General features: G+C 33.2%; 1 protein-coding gene across 5 annotated transcripts in view; it reads left to right on the top strand.

Annotated features, from left to right (window-relative positions):
- The window catches only part of LOC118184750 (somatostatin receptor type 2-like), a 512,152-nt gene that overhangs the window by 348,367 nt on the left and 144,511 nt on the right, over positions 1 to 19,274 (top strand). The window contains exon 3 of one of the 5 annotated variants that reach the window (XM_085810827.1): positions 3,272 to 3,321. The exons of the other annotated variants lie outside the window; for them this stretch is intronic. The gene's annotated coding sequence lies outside the window, so the exon portion shown is untranslated. The remainder of the gene's footprint in view (positions 1 to 3,271; positions 3,322 to 19,274) is intronic. 5 annotated transcript variants of the gene reach the window in all.

Below are 19,274 nucleotides of genomic sequence, written 5' to 3' on the forward strand. Positions count from 1 at the left end.
TTTAAATTTGTTGAAATGGGTTCAATATCTGTGTAACTGATTAATCTAGCCTAATGCAAAATTTCATGTTGACTCGATCTTTTACATTTCATCCATGATGTAATCGCAGAATATTACATATGTATGATTGCAAAATCATTTCTGTAGTAACTCCCTATTTTAACAACAGAGCTGTTTATTGGCCACACCGTTACTTAGGACTGAATGCCACTAAATCTGCTATTGGAACCCTTTGACACGCTATAGATTTAATGCGGGAACTTCTGGACGCAAGATTGTATTTAAATACCCATAGTGTGAAAGTTTTTCTTGATTTTTAAAATAAATTTTCTAAAAATAAATTCTTGGAAGGAAACACGTATGACTGTCAAAAACAATGGCAAAATTGTAATAACATTTCAATAAAATCCAAATATGAATATAAACATTGCCTTAATATAATTGCAAAATAAAAATTATATTCGAAAAAATAAAGAAAAAGCTAATTTTCAGCATATGCTGATTACTTTAAATAGGTTTATAGAATTATTAAATGGTTATTCACAAAGGAATGGCACTAAACTGCGTTTCCATTTATTCCTTTTTATTCTGGAAGCGAGATATGACAGTTTGGAAATCTTGTAATTGTGTTCTCATACGTTTAAAATACTTTCAAAACAATTCAAATGATACTCCAAAATAAAAGAATATTTTTTTCTCTTATCGTTTTACAGCAGACTTACGACTTTTAATTATATACAAAAGTGAAATAACATTTTCCAACTAGTAAGTCATCAGAAAGTGAGTTTTTCATAACAAATCTACAAGAATGAATAACACTCATAGCATTCACATGAAATAGTGAATGTTCTAATTTCTGAAAACATTTATTAAATTCATTTAACCAAACACATAAAGATTCTAAATAAAGACTAACAAATACAGACGTTGTTCTTTTACACATCTAAATATGAAATTCAATTAAATGCATATGTTCAAATTGCTTAAATCTTTTATTCCAAGACTACGAAAGCAATGCAAACGAAATATAAAGCCTTAAAGATGAAAACAGTATATTATGTTACAAGAGTATTATGTAGTAAATGGAAATTTACCACGAAAGCAATATGTGTATACTAATATTTTTAGCATAATTTATAACTATTGGAAAACTTTTCTTTCTATCCGGAGCTGTAAATAATAAAATAAATAAATATCAGAATTTTGAGGGTAGGTTTAAAAGCATAAAACGTAGAGGGACACTCAGTTTCAATATCCTGTAACTATAAGAGCATAAAAAATAACAAAATATAATACATGAGTATTGAAGGCTTAAAACTCCATAAATAAATGTAGAGAGTACTTTCCACAGACAACTAGCATAAGGAATTGTCCCCACAAAATTATTACGTCGAGTAGTAAGTCTGATGAGGCATAAATTGGGCTTTTCCGAAGAGCTATGAAAATAACCGATTTCTTCTATTTCTTTTCCATTCCCTCCCTAATATATTCTGGTCTTCGTACTTGGCGCATAATCAGCTTACTGTGAATGCATCGGTAAAGGAACAATTTAGCATCAAATATTTTGCTTAACGAAATGCCTGGGATAGAAATATACTAAAGGATTCCAGAGGGATGCAAGCTCTTTATGTGAATTTATGGACAAAAATTGGTAGGTTTGCATAAATTTACTAAAAAAATTTACATCCAGCGTAATGTTTCATTAACTTTTCTAGCATAAATTCAATTACTGTATATTTCCGGATATAAAATAAATATATCTATGAAATATTATTATCATAATTTTCTTAACTTAATTTCTGCTTTGTCGTAATGCTATTTATGCATAAGTTATAGGCTATATGAATTTTTTTTGTGGTAGTGAAGTCTTGCTAATATATAATGATGAGTTATTTATATTAAATATTTAAAGAGGCAACGAGATTTATGCTCAGTCAGCTTTAATCATTTAACTGCACTGTTCTGAATAAAGTTATTTATAAAAACATTAAAATCTTTAATTTAATAAAAAAGTAAAAAACAAAAAAATCTGAGAGTTTTCACATTTTATATTACGCCCAAAGCGGCGTTTTTTTTTTTAACGTTTCGTGTGTTACCTTTATGTATTAAATATCCTGTTCTTCGCAATTAAACCTTAAAATTAAATTAAACAGTACAAAATATGTAAAAGAGCATATCTTTAAAATTTCCGATACACAGTCTCGCGCGCGTTGGAGATTTGTTTTTCGTACACTGTTGCCATTGCTCACCTTGAAATCGTTGAGTTTCTGAATCAAAAACTCATAAATGCTTTACAAAATACGAAATCCATAATAAAACAAATTCCAAGTTTGCGCTTCCAGATGCCCATATTCGGGTGGAGGCGTATGTTATTCAATATTTGATGGCTCTAGGTACCGTTGTTTTATCACAATGTGAGAAACATACATATATTTATGCAGATTCTTCAGTATTTAATTTCTTTAAATATAATACAGGGCTCTAATATTTTTGGCGACAATTTAAAAAGTGATTCGCCGTTTATAATGAATCATGATTTATAATTAATGCCAGAACGAAATTAATAGCCCTTTTGGTCAGATTGTTCCTATGGGCTAAAAAAATGGTACTTTATAAAACATCTACTCAAATGCAAGAAATTGTTGTAATTGCTTCTATCTTTTACTAAAAAATTCATTTTAGTAAAAATAGTGAATTATTTTAATTGCTTTTATAAACAGAGAATTTTAAGCTTTTCGGATTTGTTTAAGCTTTTAAGATATAGGAAAGATAGAAATTAACATGTCAGGAAAACATTACTTGGAAATTATGAAAGGGCTAGATTTAATTAAAATATTTATAAACCAATATTTGAAAAGGAATGTACTAAAGAGATATGGTTGTTTTCAAATAGTAATGTGACTTGTTTTACATTCTTAGCTACATTTGGCATTAAATTGTTTAGTTAACAGGAAAAATACACATTAGAGCAGAAAACAAAATCTTCATGTAATTCAAACTTGCGATAAAACAGTTGATGCAAATAATGCAAATATTCGAAACATCAAACGCAGGTACGATCTTAATTAACAAAATTAAATTATTTATTATCGAATTCTAAAATATGGTACAATGAATATATTTTGCTTCGGCAAATTTCTTTACTAGATTCTAAGTTATGTTGCGGAGACTATGGTAGATGAACTTAAAAGTACGTATTTTGTTTTCGTTTAATGTAAAATCCAGAGTTTCAATTAAAAACTTGTTTTTATGAAGTTTTCAATTATTGCAGATTTGGCGTCTTTTGCTGTGCTTTACAGAGGAATACTTTGTTTGCTATTCGTAAGAGACCTCATTCAGTTTCCTGGTTATTAAATTTTAATATATTACCCTTTAGTCAAATAATTAGCTGATTAAATTTTTTATTCATTATTATATTAAATATATGTTTTATTTATTATTGTATTGTTACTATATTAAAGTAAACGATGTATAATAAATAGAAATTCAAAATGATGAAACTGCCGTATAAATTGTTTGTTATGCTGTTTTTAATTTTGAGTGTTATTCAAATTATATTAAAAATAATTAATTATATTATGAGGTATTTTCTCCCTCCTTTCTGCATGCCTTCGTCGTGTAACGGTAGCACACTTGGCGCGTATGCGAGAGGTCCAGATTCGAGTCCCGGCAAGGGCATCTCTCATTTTTTGCATCTTCCTGCTTCAAAAATCCTAATCACTCTAAAATATAATAAACAAATCAGAGCCTGTATTGTTAAATATGTAATACATTTTATAAAATTTCAAAGCAAATTGTTCCTTTATATTAATAAACCTTTATATTAATGATATGAAACGGATAACCTTTATATTAATGATATGAGAGTTTTTGGAAGAATGTAGAACCTGTCTTCACCGCTCTCCTAAAACGGAACGTAAAAGATTAACTGCAATTTGCTAGACTTTATTTAGATACACCTGAAAATTAAGATTTATCGTATCGGCAGAATAGATAAAAAACTATCACAAACAAAATTGTCGCATAAATCAACAACTTATAACTTAACAGTATGACTTGATCTGCTAATATCCAAATGAATTTCCTTTAAATTATTAGATGATATGAATCGGATGGTACTAGGCATTAATGTGACCCATTTTGTAGGGAGCAACAGAGGCTCTGATGCCGCAGTAACTAAAAAAATGTGTAATGTAGGAAATGCATAAATAATCTACTTTAAAACTAAGATCCAAGATCATTTTACAGTTAATAATTAATTATAAAGTAGTTTCGAAATATCATAAACATATATATGTATTGTTAAGAATTTTGACATATATGGGTAATTTTGTGAAATTTTATGTAAAATTGTTGCATTTTTTGTGTAATGTAACATTAAAATTTAAAGAGATGATACTCTGCCGGAAAAATAAGAATACATGGGCAAGTTTATTTAACATTGAGTAACTGGCGGAAAGCGTAAGTTTGCTAATATCACCTTAATAAATTGATCTTTGACACATTTTGGCTACTTATGCTTAAAACGACTATGATGGTCTGCAATGAATTTGGTACACTCTTTTCATACATGAACAAATATGAAAGAATTGCGTGCATTAAAAAACTGTAACTGAATACGTTTTAGTTCCTACCATCTGAAGAGCTTTTATGAAGTATTTTGTTGAACATAAAGCAATACAGACCAAAGAAATGCTATAAATCACAACTATTTGAAGACATCGTTATAAGCATTATGCGTTCGAATATTCTGACAATGCATAGGCAATCTAATCGAAGTGCAACATTTTCTACTATTCTGGTAATTATTGCCTCTTGATGACTCATTTTCTCTAAACATATTTTTATTAAGAAGCTATGTTATTGCAGCAAAATTAAAGTTGCTGGTTCTCCTAAAGAGAATTCAAAAGCGTAAAGACTTTTGTTATAACTACTAATACAAAGAGTACTTTCGTAGTAACAATTGCTTTGTTTCAGGTACTAATATTTTTAGTTATGCTGTTAAAAGACACTAAATCAAATTTACGGTAATTTGTCTACACTGCTTCCGTAATCGATATTCAGAAACAAGATAAAATACCAGAAGAAATTTCATCATCCCTCGACTTACTGTAAAAATATCGAAAGATATCGATTTATTATAAATTTTGAATTTAATTCTTATGCTGCATACACATCAGAAGAATACGTTTGTAGATCCAAATGTTTCAGACCGATGTACTTCTTAAAAGAAATGCAGAAAATATTAATTTTTTATAATATTATCGCATTGTTTTTGTTCAATTTATCCCATCATTTAATTCAGCAACTGTACATCTCTGAAAAGTAATCTGAAGATATATTTATATTACAAATTTCCCATACCTGCTCCATTTATGCCATCGTTATTACTTAATATATTTTCATGAAGGTGAGAGTTTAGTTCAGAAAACTGATGTTAATCATTTTGAGCTAAATTTGGGTTGCAGCAGTAGTCGTGAACGTCTAGAAAAAACGGCATTTTGGCTCATATTAAACGTCTACAGCAGGGGTTCTCAAGCGGTGGTTAGCAAGAGAAAAATAAGTGATACGCAAAGAAGCTAAGTATTTTTAACTATTAAATTCAAAAATTAAAACCCCAACATCCTGATCGAGTTTTTTCTCTAACACTTGCAAATTTATGCGATCTGAGCTTTGTTCAAGAGCGGTGGCGGTGGTAGTACTTTGTAGTGGTGGTACTAAAGGTTTTCCATTTTTGTTTAGATGGTACGCGTTAGTCAAAAGATTGAGAACCGCTGGTCTACAGTCATTATTTTGACGGGTTGAATTAAAATAAAAAATATGATATACTAATTGCATTTTTTACAGTACTTTAAATATAGTTTCATTTCTGAGCAAACTTGAAACATAATACATGGCTGTAATATTTTATGAGCATTGCAATGAGATCCAAAACATATTTTAAATAAAAAGTATAAGAAATAACGTAATGTTGGTATTGTTATTACTTAAGTACATGGAGACATATTCATGATGTTACACATAATTAACATTCACAAAATAATGTTTATAAACAAACCTTCTTCCTTTTTCTCTTCACGCGTTTCTTAAACTAAGCGCAACTTCGCTTTCCATCAATCTTTTCCTAGTTCTGGCTTACACCCGACGGGTCTGTACTATTAACATCCGGAGCTACACCTGACGCAGCCCTTATGAGTACCATGTCAACGTACTTGTAAACGTTTTTTCGCTTGACACGTCTCAGGCAGAAAGGTGCGAACACCGGAGTACTCAAACTCCGCGTCCAACCTTCGGGGAAACAGATTTGAATATCGAATTATAAAATGGCTCGAAATATATTCGTAATATAAGCAGAATTAATCTACAAGTAATGAAAATTAGGAATATGAACGCAAAATAGGATGTAAAAACACGGAATGAGCTGGCGATGGATGTAGATAATAATTCAGACACTGTAAGATACCACAGTCTAACAGTTCTTGAGTAGAAAACGCGTGAGATATTCACAGAATAAAAATCCACACAGCACATAAGCACGTAGAAGTGGGATAATTAGAGACAATGTTAATACAGAAGACATACTAACATACGGTAATATACATCGTAGAAAATAATAAGAAGAAAACACAGAAACATGACGTGAAATGAGAGTGTTTCACATATTATTGCTTAATATGGTCATACCGTTTGCCATTTTCTAGTGATCAGTAGTCATAATTACAAACTTAGATGATGGAGTGACTGTTTTCTCTGAGACTTTTATGAAAGCTGTGCGCGTAGCTGAAGAACATCCAGTTCTTCATGAATTCTGTAGCTCCGAGCGCAGCTCTGACTGTCGGAGATTTGTTTCAGAATACAATTTTCCGCTCTTTTTAGTTGCGTTCTGTCGATACGGCATGAATATGCCCTTACAAAGATGGTATAAGAAAGCATAGGAAGCAGTATGGTTTTGGACTTCAGTAGAGATAACGCTGTTCTGGGCAATTAATGGGAAGAGCCTAGCAATATGCGCCCGAAACCTCTGGTTGCTAGAAGGTATGTGCTAGAAGGTCCATGATAGCGTTTAGCGAAGAATTTTATCTTTTCCCTTATTCAACCTTAGTTGTTATCATTCTTACCCTTATCATTCTTCTCTTAAATATTATACAAAATTACCTAAACGGTGAATCTAAAAAGGGCTGTCAAACGTATTGCAAAATCTTGCCAATTTTCTATCCGGCAAAGAAGAGAATGAATGTCTTATTTTCAAAACTTTATTTCCCACTTTTAAAATCTTCCCTACACCTTTTCTTATGATAATATTTTTTTATCACAGGTCCTTTCAAAACTATTTGTTGAATTATCGACTAGTTTCTGAATGTCTTCCATTTAAAATTCTTCAGGTATATTTTCAAAAAGAAAAATAAATAAATAAATAAATAAGACAAAAAGTATCGAGCGGCGGAATTAACTTCGTCCTAGAAATAATTAGCTGCGTATCTTGCCGGTGGTATCATGTTTAAATGATCTCCGTGAAAAGCCGAGCTCATTACGCAGTTATTCCAACTTTGATGATCATTTGTTTAACGTAAGTGCGGATAATATTAACTGTGTTTCTATTTATATGACTTGCAATTATTTACTTGTGGACAATCTTAAAATATTTTATGCCAAGATTCCTCAATATTTTGTCTTACTAACTGCGGGCACTTATCGGATTTTATTCTCGAGTCCTCATATTTTGAAACAAATATGTTGCGAAACGAATCTGCAACAACTTTTTGCGAAAACAACTAACTTTACCCACTTCGAAAAATGATTGATCGTAGCAAATAAATAAGTATTTTTAATTTCCTCACTAGGAAGAAAATAGCCTCACTATGAGGATAAGGTGTTTTTTCTAATATTTAGGTACTATCCGGGCTATGACTTATATCTTTAACTAATTCACAAGTGCTACAGGACCAGATATATTCCGTAACAGATTTCTATAATTTAGGAAAATAAACACTGCTTCCTTGATGCTTAAAATTGTTTTCCTGATGCCACCACAGCTTAGCATTGGAACCTCGTGCAAATCTTGTAAAATGGTTATACGTCCCTCGCGGCCTTTATCCTACTTCAAGTGATAGTGATCAGGGTCCGTTAAATAAAAAAAATGTATTTTTGAATTTTAGGTTCTCTTGCAACTCTGTTACCGCTGTCTTTCGGAAGTATACAATTTTTATGTTAATATGGCACATCTTATTTCTTTTCTCTCGTCGTGTAAATTAATTTATTTACTTTAGGGTATCACCCGCAACATTTTCTGTGTTTAATTTTCAGATTATATTCGTGTAATATAAGAGCTCATAAAAATTTTTTGGCGTGTTCAAGATTAATAAATTGTACTCTGAGACAGGAAATTTCAAGACCGGGGCTTCAAACAACGCCGTTTTGAGTATTTTAAGAGATGTATTCTCATTCTCCGCCAAGTAAATCTAGTTTATTTTCTGTTCAAATTTAACAAAGGCTCTGCTACTTGAGCGGATTTTTTTCAAAATCCCATGTTATATGAGTACACACCGAAAACTGATGCTAATTCATTTGTGGTATAACATTTTATTATCACAAATGTTTTTTTTATTTTGTTTCAGTTCCACGCTCAGATAAATTTAATCCCAGGTACCGAAGTTCATTTGCCGCGAATTTACTTTTTCAGCATTCACCTTTCACCCATTTCCTTTAAGGGCTGTTAATAGTGAGGTTTATTTGAACTAACGGAGACAACTGACTTAGCCGACCCATCTCTAAAACCGGTTTTCCCCGTAACGCAGTGAGTTGAAAAATCTGGATTTGCACGTATAGCTGACCTAGTCGTCACATGGAACTCACTCCGTTAGCTCAGATAAATCCCAGTCTAAACGGCCCTTTAGAAACGTTAAAACTTCGCATAGATACAGTAATAGTAATACAGTCATCTTTTTTATCTTTTTTGCTTATTATGTCATTTAAGTATATAATTGTTAATTTGCTTAATAAGGGATTAAATTTATATCCATGGCCTTCCGGAATGTAGTGGGAGAACAAGATAAGCAGAGTGGTATTATCAGAAACGTAGATATCCCATATTTAATATTAAATGCCGCTTTCAGCGAGCTTTTAAGTTTCATACACATCTAGAAATAACCAAAATTGAGCGCCAGCGTATGTATATGTAATAATTGGACTTCATTTCCCTTATTACTTCCGCTGTTATTGGTAATGGCTAAACGTGGTATTTTGCGATACTGTTTAATTTTCTGTAACTCATAGCAAAATGCCATGATTTAAAATCTGTGAAAAGTATGTCTTTTTTTTTTTTTTTTTTTTTTTTTTGAACACAAACGTATAGCGCTAGTGTATAGGGCAACTCGTGACGATTATTACTTTGTTTTTCATTATTTCTTCAGCTTGCTTTTCTATTATTTCCTCTTTCAACTAGTTGGACCTCTAGGGTTTTCCTCTGCACTGTTTCCCATGTCATCTCCATCTGTGCAATGTCTGCAAGATTATACATTGTCCCCCTTGTCTATTTATGCCTAACCATATACCACATACGTTAACCCTCGGGTCTTTTCCTTAAAATGCTTAAAAAGTTCTTACCAATGCTTCCATCTTTTACTTTTTTTGCTTCTTTACTCGACAGAATTCGCGGGTGTACTTTCTTCTCTTGTACACGGTTCATTTTCATTTGTGCAGACTCTAGCTCAAAATCAGTTCGCGCACCAGCGGCTTTCATCGAATCTTCTTGTCACGAAACCACATTTGCTTGCAAATTTCTTACCTTGCGCTGCTGATCCTTTATTTCCCAATCAATGTTACATGCTGTACCATGCAATCATAATATTTTCTCTGCGCTGTTACAATTTTTATTCCTGCAGCTTAAAAACAAAAACTACTTTACGCCCCTGCATCCAAAAAATGTAGCCGTTTAACTTAACGTGCATCTATAATCATTCCATATTTTTAATTCTATATTGTTTAATTCCACCTAAAACGTATTCAGTTAAATTTCAGTGGCCCTTTTTCTTTATTCTGGGGTAAGTTACCTCCCTGACTCAGCATTCTTTCCTAGTTTAAATTGTTCGAGTTTTATCACCATCTGCTTTCCCTTTATGGAGAGACTTTTTATTTCAGCTTACATATCGAAAGGATTTTATTATCGTCATTCTGTCAACCCAACGGGAAATTTTGCCTGCCTTCAAAAAGTTTCCTCTCGTGAATTTCTTAGGTTTCTGAACCTTCCGTTGCATTTTTAATCAAATTTTCACTTACGCATACTTTCAGACATATCCTACTCTTAAATTTTCACCACAAAATTGAAACAGCTGTTCCATTGAAGCAAACTTTCTTGATTCCAAAATGTCCTAAATATGAGCCAGCAATTTTTATAGTATCAACTTTATGATTTCAGCCTCGGGTTATTCCCATACAATGCCTTCACATTCTTGACCATTCTTAAGATAAAAGTTGTTATTCCTTTCCCACGCAGTTGGTATTTCACATACATTTCTACCTATGATCGGAGCCGGTCTCGAACTACGGGGAAAGCTTCTAATAGGTGCGGTCTTAATAACATCATATTTTCAAGTTTCACTCTCCGCTTTTCCTACCATATTCTTCCCGATTTCTTTGAACAAGCTTAGTGCACGCCCTCTCAGCGGTGCCTCTGCTATGAAGACTTTTGTTTCTCTCCGTCCGATATGTGGATATGGTGAACTGCAGTGGACAATAGACAGAGTTACTTTCTATGCCTGGCAAAACCCGGTTCCTTCCATTGAAGCTGATGGCTAGCTCCATGGAAGCTGACAAGATAACTGATGTGCAACTAAACCCTACTCTTGAGTTTGCCAGTGCTTCACCATCTTGAAGTTTGGCGTGGGACAGACTGAATGTCGAGCCGGATCCTAGCAGTTTCTTGAACGTTGGGCGGCAACTAGGACTAACTGACTAAATGTTCTTAAACCCAATGAAGACTGAGAAGAGAATTATCGCTCCTATGAAATCACAACCGAACCGTAAGAAGATTCAAACAACTGTTTTATTAAAAGCTTTAAATTGAACAAACGCACGGCTTGTGCTTACAATAAAATCTTCGCAGCTTGTGAGATATCAGCAACAGAAAAATTTAACTTTTTTAAAAAATTAACTCGAAGCTGGATTCTATAGCTCAAACAGCCTAATCAAGCGTGACTCGGTTTACTGTCTAATACCAGAGAACTTCTGGAGCAGCGTTGAGAAAGAGAAAAGTACTATGTCATGTATCGCTGCTAAGTGGCCTCACTGTCTAAAAATTTCAATACTTTTAACTCAGTTACATCCTTGCGAGAAGAATGGATTTCTAACTATGCGAAGAGGGAAAAAATACACTGAATTTTTAGTTCATATGAAAATGGGTTAATTAATATAAAAGTAATATATTCCAACCTTGTTTTTGCCAGCTTGGAATGATATAATTTCAGTAAATCACTGACATAAAAAGAAATTCTTATTGCTTTACATGTTGCATTTTAATATGCTTTGTCCAAGTTAAACGAATGTTTAGATGATAACCGCTGTAAGCATTAGAGATTATGGGAACTTTGCTTCCAAAATGTGAATTTTTTTAGTGATATGGTGACGTTTGTGTCGTCGGATATACGGCAGTTTTAATTTAGTGGGGTTTACGCTAGTATGGCAAATTTGCTTCAAATCTCAATTTTGTTCATGTAATTCTCATTCGGAAGATCGCGTGATCTGGGTGAAAAGATTTTGAGAGTACTTCATGGCAGGTAAGTATTATGTTTGGTCACTGATGAAAAAAGGAAGTTGTGTCAATTGTTTTTATTGTCCTCCTTTTTAGATTAGTGAGTTTAATTTTCTTCCAGCAACCTTTTCAAACTTTGTATGCTGTCATGCATTTAGGTACATTACCTTATATGACTATGCAAATGATGTTTTCAATGCAAAAATAAGCACTAACAAATTCCAGTTTCCTAAGGAACTGTATCAGAATCTTCATCTTCGCTGAGCACTGAACCGATTTTTTCAAACCTCAAACTGAATTTTTTCAAGTATAATTTTGATAATATAAGTAAATCAATTTGACAAAAATGTGACGCATATGTTCACAGTCACTCTGTATTTACTTTTACACCACTTGTGCTAGTGGAATATAAATATGCTAATATATTATTGATATAGATTAATTTAGCGGATTCTTTTTGCGGAATTAATTAATTAATTTCGCTAAAGGAAATCCACTGAAACTTTAAATTGAAAAATTTCTTTTAACACAAGAAGATTCTTGTTGGTACTAAGTGGCATTCCGAAGTTAAATAAGAAACCCACGAATACAGCGTGTTTTCTAATTTCCTGGCATTGCTTCGATCCTACATATGCACATATCTTAGAAGTTAAGCAAAATCAAATATACGAAATTCGAATTCAAGAATGGATGCAATTTCATTTTAGTGTTTTGAATTCCGAATTTTTTTATAACTGGAATTTATGTACTTTGTAGATTTATCTTAGAGAATGTATTCAAAATGTTAGAAACGTTTACAAACGCCGTGTGACATTTAAAATGCTTTCCTTACATTTATTTATTTATGTATATATATATATATACAAAAGAATGCTTATTTTACTGAATCTAGAAGGAAGTCAAAAAAAGGAAGGAAGCTAAAGTAAAGTCTATGAAACATATTTATGAGTAAAAATAAAATGACTTCTGCTAGTAACCATTATGCAAGCGAAATGTAATATAAAATTCTTTAAACCGCCCTTTTTCCCCCTCCCTTTGTTTGTATTTCTGATACAAAAAGATTTGGATTTTACTGAACGTTGTAGTACATGTTTACGTTATATACTTTTTTCCTCCATAAAATGTAATCTATGTACTATAATTTAACCGAAACCTGAAATATTGAGGATTTATAATAGGAATTAAACTCGTAACAAGCAGCTGGAAAAGATTCCTTCCCGATTTGTATTGAGAGCAATAATTATAGACAATGTTATCAATTATATATCTCTACTGTGTAATTTTATGTTTGTAAATATACATTCATTTTCAGATAAGAATCTAAACTGTTTTAGAAAAAGTTTCAGCATTAGTGGAAATATTTTAAAATGTTATTTCCTTGCATTGCTTTAAGAAGTATTATTTTTTTGGGAGTATTACTTTAAAAAATCAAAATTACTAAATTTGAATCTTAGGTAAAAGAATTAGGTAAAAGAATTCAATTTGTTTAATGAATTCATAAATTAATCTTAAAACCAAAGGTATTTAGAAAATTTTTTAATGTACCCGACATATTACCTCTTGCCAATTCTATATTTTAAATACGAAGGAACTTTAAGTAAAGTATCATTTTCGATTGATCATTTGTGAACAAAATCTTATTTTTTGTTTCAATAATTAAAATATCTAAAATACTAAATTTTGTATTATATTTTATTAGGTATAGTTAAGAGTGTGTAAAAACTGGTTCTGAGTTTATTTCAACGTAATGAAATATTTGTTTCTTAATTTCTTTTATTAAATTTGCATTTCATTAGGAAGTTGAATAAAATGTAATTTAATTGCTATTAAAAAAATTAAATGTTTGTTATATATTTCAAACAAATAATTTCAAATGGACACCATAATTTAATTCATTTCTATGCTATTTGTCTAGTATCAATAAATCTAAATTCATTTTGATCGGCACTTCCCGGTGATATTTAGGTATCAATAAACAATGCTCATTCATTTGCAATGATATGTTTTGGTTTATGTGTGCGATAATATATAATGTTGTTGGTTGCAAAGCTCTTATGAATTTAAATTAAAATACCGCCTCCAGTTTTCCATTAAAGCCTGTTACGAGCGTCAACTGAGATATAACTTCCGTTTATCCAGTTTTAACCCAAATCTAATCAACTTTGTATATGATGCAGAAACATAAATACAGAAAATAGAAATTTTTGGAAGTTTGATATAAGAGTATCGTTAAAAAAAGAACCCTTACACCCATAGAGACAGATATCATTGTAAAAAAATGGTAAAATTGTGTTGCGGGACTATAATTCTTGCTTAATGAAAATTCACAATCGAATTTTCGAACCGAAATCAACCTCACTTACCTATATATATATGGGTAGGCGGGAGCTAAAAAGTATATTAGTTAACTCAGATTTGTTTTACCTTTAATAACAAGACACACAATTTAATTTTCCTTTTAATTTTGAAGAAAATGTGTAGTGCTATTGAGGCGAGCAAATAATCTTAATATGCTTGAGAGAAAATTACTTCTTAAATACATTGACTAGTTGTTTAAGTACACTGACTTCTTTGGTCTATATTTTCGGGGACTTTGTAGCGACACCTTTACTGAATGTGGTTTGGAGGAGCCCGATAATTTTCCTGTTAAGAGGTGCGTTTCCATAGTATAGGATGTTATTAAGAAACGTTAACCATTCATTTTTTCTGTGTATTTAGCATTTATAAATAGGAAAAAGTGATATACAAGCATAAACATTTAAAATCAAATTATATATTTTGCGCTAAAATCCATTTCTCAATTTAAGCAAAACTATATCTATCGGGCGTTCAGTCGTATTACTAGATATAGAATAGCAAAAACAACAGAAATTTACTTTTTCCCGACAGTTGAATAAAATGGCCGGATGATTCATCCACGTCCATCGTAAAAACCAATAAATTTCCTTTAACTCTTTCACAAAGGCATATCCCACCTTTATACTTTGCCTCAATCAATGAATCCAGTCGAGTGCCGTTTCAGAAAATGTCTTTATATGAAGAAAAACAAACTAAAACGAATAGAATACAGGAAATTATTAAAAGATGTCTGAAATGATTTGAGATTTGCATTACAAATCTTCAGCTTGTTTGCTGCATTCCTTAATTCGATGTTTGCAGAATATAACAACAACGAAAAAAAAAATCAGTACGGCATTTGCTGAATGATATTTTCTATCATGAAGTGCAAATACCACATTCAAAGGCAGAATACTATAAGACTTTATGCTTAAATGAAAACGTTCTAATGAAAAGTGTAAAGTGAGGCGCATTAAGCATGTCGTAACGAGTGTAAAATGCAAAATACCTTTATTTAACACAACAGACTATTTTGAGTAGTTAAAAATATGTTTACTGATATTTAAAATAAAAGAAATAAAAAATGAAATTACGAAATTTCTAATGATCTTATGTGTTAAATCGTCAGCTTCATCGTTTTATAAAGAAGATACTAGGTTTAAGATTAAACTTACGTAGTCATTTTCAGAATAAATTTGGGTATCAGTTACTCATACTCACTGACAGTTTATAAAAAAAGTATTATTTGTTTCAATAAAATAACTATTATAATATTTTTAAGCAGATTTGGAATTGCTGGAAAAATATTTCAATCATACTTAAATATTTCCTATAATTTAAAATTTTTCAAAAATTCACTTTGGGCAAAGTGAAGTTAATCATAAAAGCAGTGAACTGCAAGAATGTTTCAATTCCAATAGGTTTATATGCATTTCAATTACAATTTCTATAATTCTTTACGTTATGAAAATATTTCAAGGATACCTGGGCAAGGTCGTAAATGCTTAACAACTGCTTGCCAAGTTTGGTATCTGACAGTAACTGCCTATTGTAACAGGAAGTCCACTGCTCCGCAATTAAGTTCAGAGCTCGCAGCCGCGACTGTAACGGTTGTATCATGGCAAACTGTATACAGAAAGACTAAAAAAGAAGCATTTACGCAATAAAGCCAAGGATATGTGCTTTCTGTTTTCAAAACAAAAGCGTGATCTCTACAATTAGTGCAAAGAACATTAGAACTGGAGTGGACATGATTGGTCCCATGTTATATTAACTGATGAGTCAAGGTTTAGTTTACTTTCGATTCTAACATGTTTGCATTTGGAGGGAGTGAGGAACATGGGACCTTCCTTCGAACATTATAGAACATGACCGTTTTGGTAATGCATATGTGACAGTACGGAGAGTAATGATCGATCGATATACGCCTATATACATTTTCAACAGCGGATCTGTGACCTAATTGTTGAGTTAGCTGAAAGTGAAGACATTGAGAGAAATAACGTGACCAAAAAATCTCGTGATTCTTATCCAATAGAAAACGTATGAGACTGATGAAAGCCGTAGTATGCATATTCCTCCTCCTAAAGTAGTCTGTACCCTGAAGACAGGATTGGTGAAGGAGTGGAACTTAATTCCCGAACTGTGGCTTATTGTCAGCATGAAAACAAGTTCTGTTATGTATATACTTGTCGGGGAAGATCACATTCCATATTCTATCCATAAAAATGCATTTTTTAAAGTTATTCTCTTTTTTTCTGGACACTAATTGTAACATCTTATTTTTATTTTTTCCTGTTACAGTTTTATATTTTATGAGGCATTTATAAAATGTGTTCTCTATTTTTGTCATAGGAAGTTATGTATCATTTCACAAAATTCCATAAAATTATAGTTCACACTTAAGGAGAAATTCGTGATTTCATGCATGTAATGATCATTTTGGGCATTGTAAAGATAATTTTGGTGTGTAGAAGTACAATGTCACTAGATTTTTTGTCAGATAGATTATTTAACATCCTGTTGATTAATCGGTCACTGACCTGAGCTTTATTCGGAGAAGGAAATTTATAACATCTTCGATATCTTTCAGTGAGTCAAAGGAAATCATGTTTTTAGATTAATGTTTCTTAATCCGCAAATATTTCGGCAGGCTTTTTAACAAAATGTTCAGTTTTTCTCCTCTTCGAGGAGATTTCTCATTAATCTAATAATGCAGTGATTTTCCAGTGTACTGTTCCATCATGACCTTGGATTTGAAATTAAAAGTCCGATACCATTTTTCCTTTATAGTCCTGAAGCTGTGGTTCTTTTAGAATATCCGAAGTTTTCCATTTTAAGTTAGAGTCTTTAATTATAATTGGTGGGAGCTTGGTATTACATCGAGAATCCTGGTGTTATCTACCTGTTGGGGCAGACATTTTTTCTGATCTCTTATTGGTTGCTGTTTGATACTCATGTCTGTGTAAGCTCCTTATTGACTGCTGAAGAAATTTTTGTGTCTGAGGGGCAACGCTGGTTTGGCTTTTCTTTCCTGATTTGCTACGTTCATGCTCGGGTGCTTGAACCTTCTTCTTTACATTTTTGGGTGAAATTTTGAATTGAGAGGAAAGTGCGACTGGAAATAAATGGAATTCTCTCACAGCTGTCCGGTTTTACAGCAAATATGTTATTTGAAGTGACAATGAAATTGTTAGCCTGACCAATTTAAGTTCTTGTTATTGCATATTCTTTTCCTCTGGTTCATCGTCAGAAGGCTGGTAAACATACAAACATATCTTGAATGCTTTCCAAGCGACACAATGAGTTCGCAGGTGTAGAAGCTTCTTTCCAAAGTATTCCGGAATGGATGTCAGTTCCACAAAATTGTTATCATCAGTTTCATTTAATATACACTGCTCGACATTGAAAATAGAACACCAAGAACGAGTGGTCAGAAACTGATGAAATTTGGAAAAAAGACAGAGACAACAAGCAGCAATATGTGATCTTTATTTCAAAATGATAGTCAGAATACAGATCGAGAACGGCGGAGGCTCACTAGGATGTAGGACCACCGTGGATAGCGATGCACGAAGAAACACGTCAGACATAGAGTCAATAAGAGTGCGGATGGTGTCCTGAGGGATGGCTCTCCATTCCCTTTCAAACATTTGCCATAGTTCGTATTCTGAACGAGGCAGGCGCAGATTCTGCAAACGGCGTCAATCACATCCCACACATGTTCGATTGGTGACAGGTGAGGAGAGTACGGTGGCCAGGGAAGCATCTGTATACCTTGCAGAGCATGTTGGCAGATGCTAACACTGTGTGGTCGGGGATTATCCTGCTGAAAAATTGCATTAGGCAGCCCCTGAAGGTAGGGGATTGCCACCGGCCACAGTATATTATCCAAGTATCGTTGGGCCGTCATAGTGCCTTGAATACGACCTAGAGGTGACGTGGAATCGTTGGCAATAGTGCCCCAAACCATTATGCCACGTTGTCGCGCGGTGGGACGTTCCACAGTTACTGTCGGATTAGATATGTCTCCATGTCGACGCCACACACGTATGCGGCGACTGTAACTGGATAAACAGAAGCGTGGCTCATCTGAAAACACGATGTTTCGCCATTCTGTCATCCACATCGCTCCAGTCCGGCACCACTCTAAACGTTGGTGTCTATGCTGAGGGGTCACTGACAGTCTTTCATCCCGTCGTTCATCCAATCGAGGGGAAATGGTTCTGGTCGATACGGGAACATCCGAGATATCTTGCACATGCCACAGAATCGCGGTACAGGTGACTTGCGGGACCGCCAGAGCTTGTCGGCGTATGCGTCGATCCACCCTTTCTGACGTCACTCTAGCAGCACCTGCACCCCTCCTTCTTCCCACCATTCCTTGTTCTAACCATGTTCGGCATAGCCGATGCACCGTGCTAGCATCCATGTGGGTATCAGCTGCGATTTGACGTGAGGACCAACCCGCCTTTCTCAGTCCGATCACCATACCCCTCGTAAAATCGTCTATCTGCCGGAAGTGCCTTCGCTGATGGCGGCCTGGCATTCTCTCCAATTACACGCATCCTCCGAGACAAAAACCAACTTTCTTCGATAATTCGTCTGGCAGAAATAACGACACGAATATTGCCCATTCTGCACGTTCCTTCTCTTATATCTTACCTCAGGTGCTTCGGAGAGCTGCACATTTCACATTATTCGCATAACTCAGTGACGTGCGTCTACTCTAAAATTTGCATAAATTTCTGACCTCTCCTTGGTGTTGCATTTTCAATGTCGAACAGTGTACTTTCCTTCTGTCCAGTTACCTGAATTTCAGCATTAAGAAAGAGTTCTAAAGCAGGCACCTCGAAAATAATCCAAACTTCAAATCCTGATAAATTAGTTTGTATGATCCGTCGATAATGGTTATTGGAGTGTGAGGTTGACTTGCGATTGTGCTTTCAGCAGAACTAAAGAAATCTCAGGTTCATAATATAGATCGAATCTCTTTATTCGTTTTCAAACGTCAAAATGACTGAGGAATGGCTACTCAAGAACACGGCAAACGTTTTGCTTTAAAAGTGCATCTCAAAAGAACATCTGTGTTGTTGGAATTCCAGTAACATGAAACTTCAAGCGCACGCTTAAAAACCCAAACTAATTTGCGTTAGTTTATATTTAGAACTCTATTTTAACGCATCAACTC

The sequence above is a fragment of the Stegodyphus dumicola genome, chromosome 2 (genome assembly GCF_044657685.1).
Source record: "Stegodyphus dumicola isolate Sdum_Otavi_A_Nest chromosome 2, ASM4465768v1".
In the NCBI taxonomy this organism is placed as follows: domain Eukaryota; kingdom Metazoa; phylum Arthropoda; class Arachnida; order Araneae; family Eresidae; genus Stegodyphus; species Stegodyphus dumicola.